The sequence below is a fragment of the Peromyscus leucopus genome, chromosome 8b (assembly GCF_004664715.2).
Source record: "Peromyscus leucopus breed LL Stock chromosome 8b, UCI_PerLeu_2.1, whole genome shotgun sequence".
Taxonomy (NCBI): Eukaryota; Metazoa; Chordata; class Mammalia; order Rodentia; family Cricetidae; genus Peromyscus; species Peromyscus leucopus.
The window spans coordinates 60933454-60955599 of NC_051086.1; the positions used below are offsets into that span (position 1 = coordinate 60933454).

The 22146-nt window shown below is 44.8% G+C and overlaps 1 protein-coding gene across 1 annotated transcript in view; it reads right to left on the reverse strand.

The window, feature by feature from the left end:
- Positions 1-15105, reverse strand: part of Taok1 (TAO kinase 1) — a 116377-nt gene extending 101272 nt beyond the window's left edge. The window contains exon 1 of the mRNA XM_028866822.2: positions 14816-15105. The gene's annotated coding sequence lies outside the window, so the exon portion shown is untranslated. The remainder of the gene's footprint in view (positions 1-14815) is intronic.
- Positions 15106-22146: the final 7041 nt, after the last annotated feature.

The following is a 22146-nucleotide window of genomic DNA, read 5'->3' on the forward strand; positions in this document are numbered from 1 at the left end:
GCAACATTCAAGTTAAATGTCACTTTGAAAGGATATTTTTATATCTCAATTAGGTTTCCTTTGAATCTATAAATTAGGGCCAGGAAACTGTTAAAACAATTAGTACCAATGATGTTTTGATCTTGATAGATCAAATTTTCTCAATGTGACAAAACTCTATACAACATTAATACTTCCATTACAAGTAAACCAAAGTACTAAGAGTTTGCACCATATGTTCCGAGTCATGTAGCTGGTAGATGAGGGCAGGGCTAGAATCTGAACCTAAGCATGAATGAATCCAAAGTACACTGGTCTTCCTGTCATCTTATATTCTTGTCAACTATTGACCAAGGATATTCGTGATATGAACATTTCGGGTATGTGTAAGAGATGCCCAAGTATGTGTCATATCTGTTTGGCTGTTGTCATACATATATCTGTATGTGAAAAAGATAGCTTGTCAGTGTGTCATCAGGTGCACTGATAATCATGACCATCTGTCCAATGGAACATTTCAGTATCGTAACTCAGCAAAGAACTGAGTCACGGTGACAATTTAACAACGACTTATTGGCATGTGGTATGGTGGTTCATGCCTATTAATCCTAGCATTTGGGAGGCTGATGCAGGAGGATTGCCTTGAATTCAAGGCCAGCCTAGGCTAGAGAGTAAAACTCAATCTAGAAACAAACTAACTAACTAACAGGCCCAGAAAATAAGGCTCAGCATCATGGTTCAACAGGTAAAGGCACCTGTCACCAGCCTGACAGGCCGAGTTAGATCCCTGGGTAGGCCTCACATGGCAGAGGGAGAGGACCTCTGAGTTCACATGCATACAGTGACACATATGTCCCTTCCCCCACCACACACAATAAGTGATTGTAACAAAAATTTAAACAAACACAAACAAAATACTCTATGATAGAATGGAAAGAAAAGAAAAAAAATTGTTGAATTTCTATTGCATGTCAGCCTTCTTTTCAGTTTTTGGAGACAGGGTTTCATGTAGGTCATCTAGCCCAGGCTGGCCTGGAACTCATTATGTAGACAAGAATGACCTTGAACTCCTAAACTCCTGATTCTCCTGCCTCCACCTCCCCTGGACTGTGATGATAGGTGTATACCACCACATTAAGCCAGCTTAAATAAACAAAATACAGATCTAATGTTTAGAGTTACTCTGTGGCAAGTAGTGTTCACATTTTTTGTTTTCTGTGGTCTTCCCAGACTCCTTGAAAAGAGGTGATATAATGATGGTTCCCATTACACATAAACTTGGAGAAGCTAAGTAACTTTGTGTAACATTGCACAGCCACTAAATACAGACAGAACACAGACTCTGGTGATTTGTTTTGTTTTTGTTTTTGAGTCAGGGTGTTACATATAGCTTTGGCTGACCTGAATTCACTATATAGATCTGGCTGGCCTGGAACTCACAAAGATCATCCTGCCTCTGTCTCCCAAGTGCTGGGACTAAAGGCATGAGCCACAGTGCACAGCCATTAAAAATTAAAAAACAAAAAACAAGGGTTGGAAATGTTGCTTCATGGTAGAGCTCTTGCTTAGAATGCATGAGGCCCTGGGTTCAATCCCTAGAAACAGATTAAAAACATTTAAGTGAGAAATTAATTGTTGGCGGTAACCCTTCTACCCAGTGTCAGTTAATGATAGCTTCTTGCAATCACATTGATAGTTCCTATAGAAATCTGTATTCCCACTGGGCAGTGTTGGAACACAACTTTAATCCCAGCACTCAGGAGGCAGAGGCAGGTGGATCTCGGAATTCCAGGCCAGCCTGGTCTACAGAGTTCCAGGAGAGTCAGGGCTACAAAGAAACTTTGACTTGAAAAACCAAAAAGAAAAAGAAAAGAAAAAGAAAGGAAGAAATCTTTATTCCCTCATAAGAGAAGAAAAAAATAAAATAAAATAGAAAGCTGGCCGGGCAGTGGTGGCGCACGCCTTTAATCCCAGCACTCGGGAGGCAGAGGCAGGAGGATCTCTGTGAGTTCAAGGCCAGCCTGGGCTACCAAATGAGTTCCAGGAAAGGTGCAAAGCTACACAGAGAAACCCTGTCTCGAGGGGAAAAAAATAGAAAGCTGAATGAGAGGATATACTTTGGTAAGAAGGATGTGTCTTAGAGTTATCCATTTAGAAAAGAATAGTGAAGCACTCCATGGAACCAATAATCATCCAATAAATCTATACATTACTAGAAGCCCATTCAATGTATTCTGGAATATTATCAGTGTACCCATGAATTTTTTTTCCATTAAGCCCTCCTCCCTTCTTCTGTGTTTATCTTCCTTTCTCTTGGATAATTAGAGCCCCTGACTCCCATTTTTCATGTAGCCATCATAGACTTTGGTTTTAAGTGCCAGGAGCAGCCTATAACAGCAGATCGCAACATGGCTCACTCAGATGGCTCTCTAGAACGATGCCTGACAGAAGCAATTTCACAGGCTAGAAAATAAAGCTGATCATGTATAGAGTTACTTTTTTATGGGGGTGGTATATGGTTTTTTGCTTTGGTTCTGTTTGGTTTTTCTTTTTGTTTTTTGTGGTTTTGTTTTGTTTTTTGTGGTTTTGTTTTGTTTTGTTTTCTTTTGTTTTGTTTTGTTTTGTTTTGTTTTGAGAGAGGGTCTCCCTATGTAGCTCTGGCTGTCCTGGAACTCACTATACAGACCAGACTGGCCTCACACTCACGGAGACTCTCCTGCCTCTGCCTCACGAGTACCAATGCCTGGTTTCAGCATTACTACTTCTTCTTTTTTTAAAATGATTTCTTTATTTTTATTTATGTGCAATGGCATTTTGCTTGCATGTATGTCTGTGTTAGAATGTTGAATTACTTGGAGCTGGAGTAACAGACAGTTGTGAGCTGCCATGTGGGCATCAGGAAATGAACCCAGGTCCTCCAGAAGACCAGCCACTTCTCTTAACCAGTGAGCCATCTCTCTAGTCCCCAGAGTTACTTGTTAAGCCCTTCATTCTCCAATGATAGGATCTATCTTGTGAACATCTTTTTCAAACACCAGTCTTAAGCACAAAGCCATGTGGTGATATATTGTGTACCCTAATAAAATTTGCCTGAAGATCAGAGAACAGAACAAGCCACTAGATTAAACACAGATACCAGGCAGTGGTGGCACACACCTTTAATCCTAACACCAGATGGATCTCTGTGAGTTCAAAGCCACCCTGGACTACATGAGATTGACTCAGTCTAGGAAAGGAAACAGAGCCAGGCAGTGGTGGCACACACCTTTAATCCCAGCACCAGGGAGGCAGAGGCAGGCAGAAATCTGAGTTTGAGGCCAGCTTGGTCTACAAAGTGAGTTCCAGGACAGCCAGGGCTACACAGAGAAACCTTGTCTGGGGGAAAAAAAAGTGTGTATCACCATTGTCTGGCCTCTATGTTTAATCTAGTGGCTTGTTCTGTTCTCTCATCTTCACCAAAGTTTATTAGGGTACACAATATATCACCACAAAGCCATAGGTTTGATTCCTGGCCCTGGAAAGAAGGAAGGGGGAATGGATTGGGAAGGGAAGCAGGGCGGAAGCACTGAGGAATGGGATCTTTTTAAAATATTCTGCAAGTGGAAGGAACAAATCCTCCCCTTTCAAACCACAAGAATACTCGAATGTTGGGTCAAGGTACCAAAAGATGGCAGCATGCAATTCAGTCTGAGAAAGTCCTGACCTGGACCGCTTTCAGTCTCAAGTATCAGATAAGCTTCTGCAGCAATCCATGAATAAGTTAAAGCAGCTGCCTAAAAGAAGAACCCAGCCCTGGAGAAATTCACCAGTGGCTGGAAAGGAGGTGGAGCTGTCATTGAAAACACTGACTTTGCCGTCCCAGCTCCCTCACCCACTGTCAACAACCACCTCACCTTGTATCATTAAAATAAGCCTGCTGAGTGCATGACTCTTCATCTGTGAAATGGGGTTAGTTGAGAGCCGGGGACTCAGCTCATTAGTGAACTACTTGCTTGACATGCACAAGACTCTGGTTCAATCTGAAGTACCACTTTAAAAAAAAATGGAGTTGACATTAACCCCCTCAGAGGGTTACAGGAGGATTACATAAAATAACATGTAAAAAACGCTTAGCTTAGCTCTGTGCCTAACCCATGGAAAATGTTTTACGTGGTTAGCTATTATTGCCTATGTGTAAGGGGGTAAATATTTATCCCACTGCTCTGACACTACCCACTGGCAGGCATCCCATGATCAGTGTCTCACAACGGCGATTGTCTGGGACATCTGTGACGATGGGAAAGGTTGGGCAGAATGTTTGTGGACTGAGAGGTTTTTTTTGGAATTTATCTTCAAGACCAATTGGTGATTTTTGTCATGTTTTTTCTTTGCCTGACATCTGCTAAGATTCAAAAACAAAAAGCTATGTGAATGCTCACCAGCTTCGTGCCACACAGGAAACAGAAACAGCTGGTAATCAAAACCTAGAAAAGCCCATGTTCTTAACACCCTGGAATTATCTTTGGGCTTCGTTCATTTGTTTGTTTAAGACAGTCTCCTGTTGCCCAGGCTGGCTTTGGGTTTGTTGTGAACTCAATGAGGATCTCAAAGGAAGTCCTTGAACTCCTGGGCTCCTGCCGCCAGTGCTCAAGTGCCTCAGTATAAACGTGCAATGGCGACCAGAACTCAAGGCTGTGTCCATGCTGGACAAGCACCCTACCACCTGAAATACACCCCCAGCCCCACCTCCAACTCCTGTCCTCCAGCCTCCCGTGTTCCGGTGTTAAGTCGACAGACGGGCTGCTGCCGTGTCTGTCCAAGGATCTTCTTGTTGGTATTGGTTTTGGGGGTTTTGTTCGTTCGTTCATTTGGTTGGTTGGTTTTTCGAGACAGGGTTTCTCTGTGTAGTTTTTGGTGCCTGTCCTGGATCTCACCCTGTAGATCAGGCTGGCCTCGAACTCACGGAGGTCTGCCTGGCTCTGCCTCCCGAGTGCTGGGATTAAAAGCGTGCACCACCACCTGCCCGTCTGCCACCACCGCCCAGCGGTATTGTTTGTTTTAACTAAGTAGTAATACTGAACTAGTAAGAAACCTTTTTATTTTGGTTGAAAGTGGCAGTTCAGCCAGGTATTGTAACATGGCCATAATCCCAGGATTCTGGAACTGGAGACCAAAGAAGGATCAGGAGTTCAAAACTATGCTTGGCCACATAGCAAATTTTGAGGACAGCTTGGGTTATTTGAGTCCCTGTCTGAAAAAGAAAAAAAGAAAAAAAAAGACAATTGAAATCAAATGGGGGTGGGGTGGGGGGACATATTTATTACACCATGAAAAGTCAGTCTCCGAAACTGAGTGTTGTAGAGGTCAGGGAGAGAGTCCTTACCCAGCATGTAGGAGGTCCTGGCTTTGATCCCAGCGTTTCGGGGGGGAGAGAGAGAGATGGAAAATTCTATTCAATTGTTCGTTTGCTTATTTTGCAGCACTGGGGACCAATCCCACAGACTTGTGCATACTAGGCAAGCCCTCTGCCATGATTCCATCCCCAGCACTTCTTTTTCTCTCTATATACACTGTACTCAGCTCCCAGTTCCTGGGTATGTTCCTCTATACAGTGCATCTTGTTTTAAAGTTGTATGTGTCCATACTAAGAACAAAGGTACAGCTGATAAATGTGGGTTCTTCAGTGCTTCCCAATACTGCCACTAATGTCACGTACTCCAATCGTGAATATTGTCATTGATACCATACACAGACAGGAAATGAATCCAAAAGTTTTCTGATATTAGTTTGTCTCCCCCGCCCTCGTTTTTTGTACTAAGGGTTGAATTGCAGGCCTCATACATGGTAGTAAGTTCTCCTTTTACTGATACTGATTTTAAATTTGTATTTAGTATGTTTGTATGCATGAATGGTGTATGTGTGGTGGTTAGTGATTTGAGGAGTTGGTTCCCTCTCTCCAGTGTGTTCCAGGGATCAAACTCAGGTCCCTGGGCTTGGCAGCAGTGGCTTTGTCCACTGAGTCATCTGGTCAACCTCGATATGGTTTTTATACTCACTGATGAATAACAAGACCTTTTCCCCCAAAGTTCTGGTTTTATGTAATATTTCAGCTTGCTTAGTACTCGAGCTTTCCTACTTAAACTGCTTTTCCCTTGCCCACTGTCCAGAAACTTCTGAGCAGGGGGCAGAGAGCTGATATAGTTATCAAATGGCACTGTGTAAATGGTCACCTATCTACCCCCTTTTTGTAAGTTTCCCTCACACAGAGCATGGGATATTGTAAATATGGAACTGAAGGCAACTGAGGAGCCAGCCAGATGGCCTGTGAACCTACCCTGGCGACCTGAAATCAATCCTACATGGTGTAGGGAAAAAACCAACCCCCAGTAGTTGTTCTCTGATCTCCACACACTGTGACATGCACACAAACACACACACACACACACACACACACACACAGAGAGAGAGAGAGAGAGAGAGAGAGAGAGAGAGAGAGAGAGGAAGAGAGAGAGAGAGAGGACAGAGAGAGACAGAGACAGAGAGAGTAAATTGAAAGCATTTGAAACTTCAGGTTGAGTGGTTCTCAACCTGTGGATCACGACCCCTTTGGCAAACCTTTTATCTCCAAAAATATTTACATTACAATTCATAACAGTAGCAAAATTACAGTTCTGAAGTAGCAACAAAAATGATTTTTTGATGGGGGTGGTCAGGAGGACATGAAGACCTGTACTAAAGGATCACAGTGTTAGGAAGGCTGAGGACCACAGCTTTATGAGGACTAGAAGGTCAGAACTGGAGACTTGTGAACTGTTTCCATAATGAGTTTCACAGCGATCACACTGAGGACGGAGTGCAGCTTAGTGTTTTGTTTTGTTTGTTTGTTTTTTCATGTGGCAAAAGGATGTTGGACCAGGGGTGGAGGAAAAGTGGACTGAGAAGAATGGCCATTAAAGATCCAGAGCTACACCATCCTACTTTAGCCTCCTGAAAGCAAAAGGAAACTTCTCGGTCTGGTCTAACAGTGTATAGACTCCAAATGAACAACCCTGAGAACGTTAGCATGGGCGCTTCCCGGGCTTTTAATCTTAGCACTCAGAAGGCAGAGGCAGGAAGATCTCCATGAATTCAAGTCCAGCCAAGGCTACATAGTGAGACTGTCTCAAAACAACAAACATAAAAAAACCTACCTGGGCCATTTGCTTCACCAAGCAGGAAGACTTGTGACTGCCCCAGCTAGGATTGTGTCCCCACCCTGCGTCAAAGAGGCTCAGAGTCACTCTCCCACAATAAGTACACAGACAGGATATTCCCAGAAGGAACATAGGATACTTTTGCCAGAAAAAGAGAAATACAGGACAGACAGAAACAACAGATGTTCACTACAAAGTAGAAGTTAACTGTTGGTGAGGCCAAATGATGCAGTTCTGTGGGCTTGCTGGTTAGAGGAGTTCTGTGGCATGCTGGTTAAAAGAGTATGGAGACACCTAAGGTAAAAGAAACCAATCACCTCACTACAGCAAAACTGCCTATGATCTCTTCTGGGAAATAGGGCATGCTAATGCAATGGGACATTTATTATTATTATCATTATCATCATCATCATCATCATCATTATCATTACTTTTATTGTTTTTTTTGTTTGTTTGTTTGGTTTTGGTTTTTCGAGATAGGGTTTCTCTGTGTAGCTTTGCGCCTTTCCTGGAACTCACTTGGTAGCACAGGCTGGCCTCGAACTCACAGAGATCCGCCTGCCTCTGCCTCCTGAGTGCTGGGATTAAAGGTGTGCACAATCCACTGTCTAATAGGGTGCATTTTTTTATTTTAATTCTGTGTTGTAGCTAGAGTTTTCCTGCCTTGCCCACAGTCAGGACAAATCGTTCTCACCCGCCAGTCCCACAGCCGCTCAGACCCAACCAAGTAAACACAGAGACTTATATTGCTTACAAACTGTATGGCCGTGGCAGGCTTTCTTACTAACTGTTCTTATAGCTTAAATTAATCCATTTCTACAAATCTACACCTTGTCACGTGGCTCATGGCTTGTGGCTTACTGGCATCTTTACATCTTCCTTGTCCTGGCGGTGGCTGGCAGTGACTCCTTCTGCCTTCCTGTTCTTTTATTTCTCCTGTTAGTCCCACCTATACTTTCTGCCTAGCCACGGACCAAACAGTGTTTTATTTATTGACCAATCAGAGCAACTTGACATACAGTCCATCCCACAGCACAGCCAAGTGCAGACCATCTCAGACACCTGCACTCAGGCCCGTGGTCCTAATCATCCTCTATGTGGACCTGCTGGGTAAAGCCACGAGGAACCCGAGAACAGGCTCTCACAGGACATACAGAACATCCCACAGCACTGTGTTTATGGGAGTTTGTCTGCATGTATGTCTGTGAGCCACCTGGATGTAGTGCCCATAGAAGCCAAAAGAGAACATGAGATTCTCTTGAAACAAGAGTTACAGACAGTTGGGAACAGCCAGGTGGATATTGGGAACAAAACCCAAGTTCTCTGGAAGAGCATCCAGTGCCACCTCTCCAGCCCCAGGATATACTTCGAGACTTTAAGTTTCACAGTGAAGCCTACTAGAAAACGCATGGTTCATACGCATGGTTCATGTGACAGTTGGAACTGTGGCATGTTCATCCCATGGAGAAGCATTCCAAACATTCCTAGAACCTCAGATAACCCTGCAAACATCCGGCAGGTGCAAGAACCCAGAAACACCCACAGGTCAAACACATAGTACCAAAGGAGCAGCCACTTTTGAGGACTCCAGCATGTGAGCGAGTGAGCGAGCGAGCGAGCCTTTCTTTGCCCGGAGTTCCCTATCATGCTCACCTCACAATTGCTTCTCTCTGTACACTGTAAGTAAACAACATTCATCCATTTGATTTCTGCTTTCTACACCTACCCCAATGTCTAACACATCACAAAATGTTGTGGAATGACTGAACTGATAGACAGTACTCATTGAATGTCAGCTATGTACCCCATACCAGGCTCTGGATGTAGAGATGAGTAAGACAGTATACTTCTAGCTTCAAGAACATAGCCTCATGGGAAAGAAAAACTCTTTGGTTATAAATGACACAAAAGCAGACCCAAAGCCGCTTAAGGAAAACAAGAATATTTTGGCTTCCACATGCTTTTAAAGTATTTTTAGGTAGGTAGCGAATAGGAGTTTTTTTGTGCCAGGTTGGCAATAGAGTTCAACAGTAGATTACATGTTCAGCATTTCGTGAGGCCCTGAGCTAGATCTCTCTCTGCCTCAATTCCACCATATGTAAAAGAGAGTAATAATCATCCATACTTAATAAAGTTATTGAACACAATAAAATAAGTTCAGTGTTTCTAATTCTCCCTGATACAGGACTGAACACTCAATAAACATGAAATGTTTCATTATTTCTCCAAAATGCCAAAGAAAACCTTATGACATCCCAGGCTCTGACCGAAATCTGAAGGCATCGCTTGCCGTTCCTGAGCTGGACCTAAGGGAAGGCTGGACACTGGTTTACTCTGATAAATACATCCCATCCCCGGGATGCCCTTAGCTCAGCATGACCATCCCTGAGTAGACTGTGAATAAAGGAGAGGCTGCTTCCCAGGAAGAAACTAAGGTACGGTGACCAGAAAGAAAGACAATGGTTGCTAGCTAGCAAAGACAAGAGATGAGCAGCATGATTGGCTTTGTGGGACAGTCTGACTGGCGCCATGACCAGGATAAGCATCAAAGCCAGTCTGAGGAGCTCTGACCTAGACAGGAAAGAACTGAAGAACTGAGAACCCCCAATGCGCGCGCGCGCACACACACACACACACACACACACACACTCACACTCGCCCCTCACCCTGCTGCCTGGCTGACCCGAGAGCTCCCAGGCTCACACTGTCCCTGTTTTGCAGCTCCTAGGGCTGGCACATCCTTGTCCCTGGTCCAGTTTTCTATTCACTATGAACTCTTAGGGATTTTATGTGAACTTTCTCTTCAGCCTTATCATTCAAAACAACCAGATGGGGCTGGGGATCAGGCGCAGAGGCAGAGCTCTAGCCTAGCAAGGGCAATGCCCTGGCTCATCCCCAGCATTGAGAGGCTTGGGGGTCAGGGAGGTCTATCAGTTAGCATGGTGGTTCACGCCTACAGCAACAGCACTCAAGAGGCTGAGGATTACAATGAGTTTAAAGCTAATCTGGACTATAGAAGTGAGAGGTCTGAGAGACAGCTTAGTGAGCAAGGCACTCACCAAGCCTGACAACCTGAGTTTGATCCCCAGGACCCACATGGTAGAAAGAGAGAATTGACTCTGGAAAGTTGACCTCTGATCTCCACACAAGACCATAGCACTTACATGTCCTGCAGGCACACATATGTGCAATAAAAATATATATTTAAAAAAACTTCAAGTGGTCAGGGGACTGGGGAGACAGCCCAGTCAACAAAGCGCAAGAATAAGGACCTGTGATCCAATCCTCAGAACCTACTTAAAAGCTGGGTGTTGAGACTGGAGAGATGGTCAAGAGGAAAGAGCACTCGTTGCTCATGCAGAGGACCAGGGCGTGGTTCCCAGCATCCACATGGTGGCTCACAACCATCCATAACAGCAGTTCCGAGGGATCTGATGCCCTTGGAACTTCCACAGGCACCAGGCATGCATGCAATGCACATACACACAGGTAGGCAAACACTCATACACAGGAAATAAAAATAAATAGATCTGATGGGCAGTGGTGGCACATGTCTTTGATCCCAGCACTTGGAAAGCAGAGGCAGGTGGATCTCTGTGAGTTCGAGGCCAGCCTGGGCTACAAATTGAATTCCAGGACAGCCAGGGCTGTTGCACAAGAACCCGCCGGGAGGGTGGGAACAGGAAGATGCTTGGGGTTTGTTAGCCAGTCAGTCGATCCAAATGGGCAAGCTCCAGGTTCGGTGAAAGACCCTGTCTCAAAAATAAGGTGGACAGTCATTCCGAAAGACACCTCTGGCCTCCACATACATGTGTATATACATGTGTACACACAAACATACAAGAATAAAATAAGAAGTGAAAACAAAAATTCCAAACAAACTCCACTCAAAAAAAAAAAAAAATTGGGGTTGGGGATTGGTGGTAGAGCACTTGCCTAGCAAGCGCAAGGCCCTGGGTTCGGTCCTTGGCTCCAAAAAAAAAAAGAAAGAAAGAAAGAAAGAAAGAAAGAAAGAAAAAAGAAAAAAAAAAAGAAAGAAGAGAAAGAAAGAAAAAAGGGAAAAAATTGTGTTCTGGATTGGGAATATAGCTCAGTTGGTAGAGTTCTTACCTAGCATGCATGAAGCTCTGGGTTTAACCTCCAGCTTTCTGTAAACCAGACGTGGTGGAAGATAGCTGTATCCTAGAATAGGTGGAGGCAGAAGGATCAGAAGTTCAAGATCATCCTTGGCTACAAAGCAAGTTTCAGGCCAGCCTGGGCTACATGAGACTGTCTCAAAAACAAGAAGAGAAAGAGAACAAGGGGGAAAGGAAGGAAGGAAGGGGGTGCTGTGTTAAATCCTATTCCCAGGCCATTTCTAGCTTTGGTGACTCCCACTTCATTATCAAGCCACAGTCAGCTCTCCCATACACAAATGCGAAGATGTCCCACGCCCCTTCTGCTTGGGCTCTAGACAACGCATTAAGAAAGCTAGCCTTGCTCTCAGATCCTGCTCTTCACACAATGGGAAGAGCACAGGATTGAGACACCTTGGTTTCCTGGGAGGGAACATTCCAGCTGTGAAAAACCCAAAGTTGTAAATTGTCAGCTGGTGACTGCCCATGAAACCTGTCAAGATGCCTGACAGCTCAGCTGAGAACCTAATTACCAGTTACAAAGAGAGACAGGAAAAACGTGTTGCCAGAGAGCTCCTGGTCAGACAGAAGGAGGTGCAGTGTCCTGGCCTCATCATCAGCCTCCTCCTGCTCCAACTAGAGCAACACACATTAGTATAATTGACAGTGCACATGTTTACTGTCTGAACAAAGGAACCATGTCCAGCCACAGCCCTGTGTCAGCTGAGCCTTTGGCAATCACATGAATTCAACAGTGGCATCTGAGTTGACAACATAAACACTTCGGGTATTCTTGATGCCAAGGACAGTGTCATCCTATACTTAACTTTTCTCTGCGGTTCACACAGACTTCAACCACTCCTCCCTGTTTTCCTAGAGGGAAGGAGATTCTTCAGGAGGGATCACAACTTACCAAAGGTCACACAGTCAGTCAGCAGTCCAGCATCTTCTCTTCCAAGAGGGAATATAAAAATATTACAAGAGGGCTGGAGAGATGGCTCAGCGGTCAAGAGCACCAACTGCTGCTCTTCCAGAGGACGTGGGTTCAATTCCCAGCACCCACATGGCAGCTCACAACTGTCTGTAACTCCAAGATCTGACACCCTCACACAGATATACATGCAGGCAAAACACAAATGTACATAAAATCAGAATAAATAAATTATTTTTTAAAATTACAAGGAAACCATTGGGCATAGCAGGTAGAGACAGCTATGGCCAAGCCTAATAGCCTGAGGTTTAGCCCCAGGATCCACCTGATGGAAGGAGAGAGAGAGCCAACTCCTACAAGTTGTCCTCTGAGCTCTACACCCATGTTATAGTATGCATCCCACTCCTCCACATACACAGAAAAAAATAGATGTGAAAAGGAATAATATCAACAGGAGGTGGTAGCTCAGATCTTTAATCCCAGCACTCGGGAGGAGGGGCACTCTGTGAGTTTGAGGCCATCCTGGCCTACAAATCAAGTTCCAGGACAGCTAGGACTACACAGAGAAGCCCTGTCTTAAAAAAAAAAAGAAAAAAGAAAAAAGAAAAGAAAAATCAGTCTAGGGCTGATGAGATGGCTGGAGCCAGTGAAGGCACTTGCCACTGAGTCTGATGACTTGAGTTCAATACCTGGAACCCATGATGGAAGGAGAGAACAGATTCCCAAAAGTTGTCCTCTGACTTCCTCAGACATAATATGGCAGGCATGTACACACACACACACACACACACACACACACACATACACACACACACACACACACACACACACGAATGAATGAATAAATAATTAAAAAGAGAAAGCCAAAAGCCATCAAGAGTGGAGGAGGAAAAAAAGAGAGAGAGAGAGAAAGCCATCAACCTTCATTAAGAATCCTCCAGTTAGAGAAAAACAGTGTTTATCTTTCTTTGCACAATTGCTTCAGCAGTTCTGGAACATAAATGATATCTTTCTTGTTAGGAAACACCCCCACACACACATATACACACACCTTGAAAACAGTGACCTGGCACTTATAGTAACAGGGAGCCCAAGAAAATACTTATTAATCACTTACTGTATTCCTTGCTTCTGTCTATTTAATCTGCAAGCCAATTGGTAAAGTATATATAGAGATGGTCTGAATCCTTATCTACAGCCCAGGAGGTTAGGCAAATTGTCTGAGTTCAAGCAGCTAATAACTGGCAATGCAGCCATTTGTGGTAGCTCATACCTGCAGTCCCAGCTACCTGTGAGGCTGAGGAGGGAGGAGCAGGTGAGGCTAATAGTACAAGGCCCTGGATTTGGTTCCCAGAAAAACTTTCTTTTAATAGCCCAGTACACACATGATTTTTCCCCCAAGACAGGCTTTGGAGCCTGTCCTGAAACTCAATCTGTAGACCAGGCTGGCCTCAAACTCACAGAGATCTGCCTGACTCTGCCTCCCAAGTGCTGGGATTAAAGGCGTGCATCATCACCGACCAGCTATATGAAAAAATTTAAATGATAATAAAAATAAGTAAATAGCCAGGCAGTGGTGGCCCATGCCTTTAATCCCAGCACTCTGTAGGCAGAGCCAGGTGGATCTCGGTGAGTTCAGGGCCAGCCTGGTCTACAGAGCAAGATCCAGGACAGGCACCAAAGTTACACAGAGAAACCCTGTCTCTAAAAAAAAAACAAAATAAATAAATAAATAAATAAATAAATAAATAAATAAATAAATAAATAAATAAAAGTAAATAAATAAAAGTAAATAAATAAAAAGTGTCTGGTTCAAATAGAAGGCATTCAGGCATCTCTGACAACATACTCCACCAGATTCAAAGCCACAAAGAACCGGGAGCCAGGGTGGAAAATGGGGAGAATGAACCGAAAGAAGAGGTCAGGGAGAAGAGACCAGGGAAGGGATCTGGCTAGGAAATTTAACAGACAGCGAGAGTCCTTCTCGGGGACCTCCTACCAAGCCCCACAGAACAGAGCTGGTAGACTGCAGAAGCTATAGTCTTTTTCCCCTTTTTCCATTTACCACTTATTTTCTCTTCTGTAAAAGGATTAGCAGGATGAACTCAGTGGGAAAGGAGGCCCCTGTGGGATCCTGTTACCAGCCATCTGTGTTCTGTTCTTTACTTTCGAACAAGACGGCTCCAAAACTCTGAACTGGAGAGGGAGTTGGAGCGGCATACAGATCAGCGGAGCTGTTGCTACCCGCTCTGACGCCTGCAGGATGACTCAATCCTCTGTGCCTGGAGGAGTCAGCTGTGGTCCCCTGGAGCCTCCTACTCTAGGGAGGAAAAATCAGAGAAGTGGGAAAGTGGCTTGGAAAAAGGGAAGGAGGACCCTAGCTTTGGGGCAGGGATTCGGGCTGGAAAGGTAAATTGGGACACCCGGAGACCTCAGTGAACAGTTCCAGCTGATCATGGGGGAGGGAGGAATTTAAGGCACGAGCAAGAAGAGCACAATCTTCCGTAGGTTTTAGCTGCTGCCCAAGAGGGGTATACATACCGTGTGGAGGTTGGCAGTCGGTAAAAGCCATATGGCTGTGTCCCCAGGAATTCAGCTCAAACGCAAACCTCACTCACCTCCCGGGTGGGTTTTGTCCAGGTACAGGCAGCTCCCGCTATTTCCTGGCTTTCAGAAGATCGCGCCGACTCCTCCTGTTCCTACTGGGCACCATTAATACTTTAGAACGTGTTTGTGCTGAACGGTTGCTAGCATCAGACCTCTCCCCTGGTCATTCACTCAGATCTCTGAGATACAGGCAATTAGGAAGAAGAAACCCTGCCAGGAAGCTCCTAGGTAGCCTTCCTGTTTGCCCTGCTTTCAGCTGCTTGTGTATCCATAGTGCCAAGAGGCATCTGGATTTACCCTATGCTAATACATAAACACGCTGCTCCACCCCCACAACAACCCCAGGCTTCCCTCAAAGAACTGTCTTTTCTTTTGGCTCCTTATCACTCACCAATAAACAGTCCCCGTCCCCCCACCCCCACCCCCCACCCTGGTTTGGCTTCCAGTTGCCATGGCAACTCAAAAGCAACGGGTTGAAGCTGCCAATAAAGGCATCTGCAAGAGCTCCGTACAGCCAGACTCCTTTAAAAACAATAGTACAAAGTGGAATCACCGCTACATCCACCCTCCCTCCCACCCCCCATACACTCTCCATTGTTGGGTTTATGGAGACGCTGGCAGTTTTTGGGATATCCAAGAAAGGGGTTGCTTAGCCCCAGAGGAAAGGTTTTCATGCCTTATACAATGATCTTTTTAGATCCTAGCCTAGAAATCTGACCAACTGTCAGGTGTTTGCAGCTGTACAAAGGCCAAGATATTTACAAAATAATTCTTTCTGTGTTCTTTCCTTCTATTTCTTTTTCTGTTCTTTTTGTTGTTGTTGTTATTCAAGACAGGGTTTTTCCATGTAGCCCTGGCTGTCCCAGAACTCACTATGTAGACTAGGCTGGCCTGGAACTCAGAGATCCACCTGCCTCTGAGGCCCCCTAAGTGCTGGGACTAATGGCGTCCGTCACCTCAACTCGCTGTGCTTGCAGGGAAGAAACTGGGTTTTCCTTATTCCAGGGGTAGAACTGCTAGCTGGTTTCACACAAAGGGCTCTGAGAGATGGCTCTGTGGTTAAAACACTGGCTATTCTTCCAGAGGACTTGGGTTTGGGTTTCCCAGCTCCCACAGGAAGGCTCATGACTGTCTATAACGCTGGCTGTAAGGAATCTCACACCCTCTTCTGGTGACCAGGCACACATGTGATGCATAGACAAATGAAACCCTCATATACATAAACACAAAAATAAAAATAGAAAAGCATGAGCAGACGCTTGATAATAGACAGACAATATGTATGGAAATGCTCTGAACGAAAGAGCTCAAATAGGGTTTGGAGAGACGGCTCCGCGGTTAAGAGCACTTGCTGCTCTTGCAGAGGACCTAGGTTCAGTTAACAGCACTACACAGTGGCTCACAACCATCTACAGCTCCAGTTCCAGGGGGATCAGACGTCCTCTGCCAACCTCTGAGGGCACCACAAACCCACATGACACACATACATGCCAGCAAAACATTCATACACATAAAATGACATACATAATAAATATATTCTCTTAAAGTTCTCACATAGTCACAGTAACTATCACCCTTGTCCACACTCCCCTGCCGTTCGGGTTCCCTGGCAAAATTGCTAAGTGCCTATCCTCTGAGCCAAACTTTCCAACTTGCATCCCTTCTGTCCTCTTTGCTTTTCAAACCTCTGGCAAAGCTTTCTCGGCTGCACTTCCCCTGCCTGTAAAATGAGGAGTGTAACCGTATCTGTTCAGAGGGCTTTCACGTAGATGAAATAAATCGAAATCTATAAAGTGTACAGAGCAATATCTGGCTCTCTGTACCAAGTATCTCTGCTGTACCACAGTCTACTGCGGGACACACTGTTCTGCTGGGAACAGACAAGGTACCCTGTCCTTAAAGAATTCACAGTCTAAGTCTGGCAAAGTGGTACACACCTTAATTCCCAACACTCAGGAGGCAGAGGCAGGTGGATCTCTGAGAGATCAAGGCCAGCCTGGTCTACAAAGCTGCCTAGTGAGTACTAAGACAGCCAGAGCTACACAGTGACACCCTGTCTAGAAAAAAACTAATAAAATAAAATATAAAATATTCAGTCTAAATTATCACGCCAGAGAAGACCAAGTAATGATATTAGGAAACATGACCAGTGCTTCTCCCCATGAAGCAAGGAAGCAGAGGAGGAAGCCAGAAACTTTGCCTCGAAGGACCTAAGTTTTTCCCAAACAGATAAATGGTTCCTGTGTCGGTTAGGCATTCCAAGTTACAAAAAGCAACTCACTCCATTTAGCTCAGCAATTTTATTCTAAAGATATACATGCCAGAAAGTCAGGAAACAACAAACCAAAGGAACAAGACACAGCATTTTGACCCTAATGCTTAATCATTAGCATGACTTAGCTGCTTCTCTCCTGGCTGGGTCACTTTTACCATTATTAATTACTTTCTTTCTTTAAATTCAAAACCTGTTTTTTTTTTTTTTTTTTTTTTAAAGTTGGGGATTGAACCTGGAGTCTCACATATGCTAGGTAATATTCTACAACTGAGTTTATTTATAGTCTTTCTTCCTTTTTGGAGAAACCCGATTATAGTTTTTCTCTTTTGTTCTCGTTCTTCACATTGTCTTTCTTGCTCGCAGGCTGTCATGCATTCTGTCTTTCGGCAGCACTGGGGATGGGACCTAGGTGCTGAGTGCTGAGCACACACTTTCCTGCTGAGCTGCATCCCATCCCTCTTCTCTTTCAATTCAGATATTAGAGAGCAAAAGATAATATGCCTGGGGCATGGTGGCTCCTGCCTGTAATCCCAGTCCCGGGAGGCTGAGGCAGGAGGATTGCACGGTTAAGGCCAGCCTGTTATCACGTAGGGTGTCTGTGCTGGCTAGTTTTCATGTCAATTTGACACAGTCCTTTCAGAAGAGAGGATCTCACATGTCCCACCAGGTTGGCCCATGAGCAAGCCTGTGGTGCATTTCCTGATTGTGAGAGGGTCCAGCCCATGGCGGGTGGTACCTGAGGGTGTATAAGAAAGCAGGCTGAGCAACGATGAGAAACAAGCCAGTTCGATGAAGCATTCCTCCGAGTTCCTGCCTTGATTTTCTTCGATGATGGACCATGATATGGAAGAGTAAGCAAACAGAACCTTTCCTTCCCAAGTTGCTTCTGGTTATGGTGTTTTGTCACCGCAAAAGGAACCCTAACTAAGTCAGAGTTCCAGGCCAGCCTGAGCTACAGTGAGATCCAGCCTCAACAAACAAAACAAACAAAAAAGCTAGGTGACGGCCCGTTGTGGTCCACACCTTTATCCCAGCAGACACTGACAGATCTCTATGAATTTGAGGCCAGCCTGGGCTACATAGTGAGTTCAAGGCTTGCCAAAGAGGTGCATGGTGAGACTGTCTCAAAACAGCAAACCCCAGCTGTATGCCCGAAATCCCAGTGCTTGGGAGGCGGAGGAAGGAAAGAAGTTCAAGGCCAGTTTTGTTTACACAGCGAGTCTGAGGCCAGTCTGGGCGACATGACAGCTGTATGTAGCACACAGAGATGGGGTGGGGGTGGGGTGGGAGGAGCAGCAGGGTGGCTCACCAGGTAAAGTGCCTGCTGACGGGAAATGCCAGCTTAAAGGCCTGATCTGACCTCCACATACCCGCCTTGCACACACACACACACACAAAATAAAAATAAATAAATAAGTAAATAAATAAATAAATACATAAATAAACTTAGAGGAAATGGGGGAGGGCGCTGAGAGAAAGAGAATCTGAGCCTGCTCTTTCTATGCCAAGTGTGTTGTAAGTCAGTAGTCAGGTTCTTGACTGTCAAGGCCTAGTAATTGTAGCCATCACGAAACCAAGCCCAGTAATCATTGTTCACTGTACACATTTTTTTTATTGTTTTTTGTTTTTTGAGACAGGGTTTCTCTGTGTAGCCCTGGCTGTCCTGGAACTCACTCTGTAGCTCAGGCTGGTCTTGAACTCAAGTGCTGGGATGAAAGGCATGTACAGCATGTATCACCACCACCCAGCCTTCATTTAATCCTTTTAATTCTATGAAGTAGATATAATTTTTGTTCAGTTTTGTTGTTGTTTTAAAACAGTGGTTCTCAACCTTCCTAATGCTGTGACCCTTTAATGTGGTGAACCCCCCAACCATAAAATTATTTTTGTTGCTACTTCATAAGTGATTTTGCTACTGTTATGAATTGTAATGTAAATATCTGCTACACAGGATATCTGATATGTGGCTTTAAAGGGGTCGAGACCCCCAAGTTGAGAACCACTATTTTAGAGTCATATTATGCAGCCCAGGCTTGTAGGGAACTTGAAATCTTTATGCTTCAGCCTTCCAAATGCTAAGATGCCAGATTTCTTTTACCAGGAGGAGCTATTCACATTTTTAACTCAATGAGATTTGATATCTTTCCTTTCACTGGTCTCTCTCTCTCTCTCTCTCTCTCTCTCTCTCTCTCTCTCTCTCTATCTCTCTTTCTCCAGGACTGAGACAAGAGATTGATTGATTGATTGATTGATTGATTGTAGGTAGAACTGGGAATTGAACCCAAGACATTATGCAATCTAGGCAAGTACTCTACCACTGAGCTATTTCTCCAGCCTGGGATTTAGTCACCTTTTTTTCTTTTCTTTTTCTTTTTTTTCTAGACAGGGTCTCACTATGTAGCTCTGTCCTGGAACTGACTCTGTAGACCAGGATAGCCTCAAACTCGCAGAGATCCACCTAGCACAGACAGAGGCTCTGGGTTCATGCACATAAATAAAATAAATAAATCTAAAACTTTTTTTTTTTTTTGAGACAGGGTTTCTCTGAGTAGCCCTGGTTGTCCTGGAACTCAACTCACTCTGTAGACCAGACTGGCCTTGAACTCAGAGATCTGCTTGCCTCTGCCTCCTGAGTGTGGGGATTGGAGGCGTGTACCACCATGACTGGATGAAAACATTTTTAAGAATAGCAGGATATTTGTTCTAAAACTGACAGAAGGGCAGGTAAAATGGTTTCGCTGGCTGCCAAGCCTGTCAGCCTGAGCTGGATCCTCGGGACCCACACGGTAGAAAGAGAGAATCAACTCCTACAAAGTGTCCTTTGACCTGCACACCCAGATATACACATGATAAATGAAGTTGGGTTTTTTTGGTTTTTTGGTTTTTCGAGACAAGGTTTCTCCGTGTAGTTTTGGTGCCTCTCCTGGATCTCACTTTGCAGATCAAGCTGGCCTCGAACTCACAGAGATCCGCCTGGCTCTGCCTCTCAAGTGCTGGGATAAAAAGGCGTGCGCCGCCGCCGCCGCCGCCGCCGCCGCCGCCGCCGCCGCCACCACCACTGCCCGGCATAAATAAAGTTTTAAAAATTAATTAAAAAATAGAAGAATTTTAAAGCAAATTTGTATTTTAGAAAAATTACCCGTGCTGCAGAATGTAAAATACACTCCAGGAATGCAAAGGGCACGTAAAGACAGCTTGAGATACCAGCGCAGAGCAAGTACCGGAGGGAAGTAAGTGGAGACAGGATGATAAGTTTGATGTGGATGTCATCAGTCACATGTTAGTACCGCTGTTAGTATTCAGGATCTTGCTATGTGGCCTCCGTTTCCCAGGCTGGCCTGTGCTTGTGACTTTCCTGCCTCAGTTTCCTCAACAGCTGGGATGATGCTTGCAGCAGCGTCACACATGGATTCACCTATTATTTGCACCAATAAATATTTCATAGCTTCCAGGAAAAGTACTGTGCCCTAAGGAATGACAGTGAGTAAGATGGGCTATGGCCCCTCCCCTCAGGAGAGCTTACTAAGGCGTGTAGACTGGAGAGGAATTAGTGATAAATACAGTGTGGTAAAGTGGGATGATTCACTGGCTTCTGATTGGCTGGCCCCAACACGCAGGCTTTTCCCATCATACCACTTCAGGAGCAGAGGGTAAAAGGATAAAACCAGGAGGGAAGACTGAGGGCAGTTTGGGGAGAGTCTTGTATGCCATCCAGGCTTTACCCTGGAGCCTTTAGGAAGCTACTGGAAATGTGTGAGCCAGAAATATCTTGGACATAAATATTTGTTAGCAAATTCAGGACTTACTCCTCTTGAGCACTCAGAATTCCTCCAGGGCTAATTAGCCTGTTTGAGAGGATGACGATGCTCCAATCTTCTCATAGTCTGCCCTCTAGTGGTAAGAAGGAAGACAGCTTGTGCAGGAACCACCAGTTTGTAAGGGTTTTGTTAGCCGCTTTGGTTTTAAATCTTCAGGAGAGATGCTGAGCAGTTCCCAGCAGCTAAGTGGTGGGTCACAGCCACCTGTAATTCTAGTTATAGAGGATTGGACGCCTTCTTCTGACCGCCACAGGGACCAGGCATGCATGTGGTGTACATGCATACAGATGAAACATAAAACACACACATCTAATATAGTTTATCTATCTGTGTATATATATGTATGTATATACAGAGAGAGAGAGGGAGGGAGGGAAGAGGGAGGGAGAGAGAGAAAGGAAGGAGAGATCTGCTTCACTCACTCTCAACATTTTTTTAAAATTTATTTACATTTATTTATTTATTTACATTTATTTATTTATTTATTGGTTTTCGAGACAGGGATTCTCTGTGTAGCTTTTGGTGCCTGTCCTGGAACTCACTCTGTAGCCCAGGCTGGCCTCGAACTCACAGAGATCCGCCTGCCTGTGCCTCCCGAGTCCTGGGATTAAAGGCGCCAGGTGGATCTCTGTGAGTTCGAGGCCAGCCTGGGCTACCAAGTGAGGTCCAGGAAAGGTGCAAAGCTACAAAGAAACACTGTCTCGAAAAAACTAAAAAAAGAAAAAAAGACATGCACCGCCCCCACCACCCGGTTATTTACTTTTATTTTATGTGCATTGTTTTATCTGAAGGTAAGTCTGTGTGAGGGTGTCAGATCTTGGAGTTACAGACAGTTGTTAGCTGCCATGTGGGTGCTGGGATTTGAACCTGGTCCTTTAGGAAAACAGTCAGTGCCTTAACAGCTGAGCCATCTTTCCAGGTCCCACTCTCAACTTGCAATCCATCAGTATTTGTATATATTTTTTTACATTTATTCATTTGGTGAGAGAGAGAGAGTGTATGTGTGTGTGAGAGAGAGAGAACAACTTGTAGCAGTTGGTTCTCTTTCCACCGTGTGGTCCTGGGGATCCGACTTGGAGGGAAGTGCCATCTGAACCATCTCCCCAACCCTGTTCGTTTTCAAGACAGTGTCTCATTTAGACAAAGCTGGCCTCAAACTGGATATGTAGCCAAGGCTAACCCTCAGCTCCTGATCCTCCTGCCTCTCTCCCTCCTGGGGGCTGGAATAGCAGGCATGAGCCACCTCACC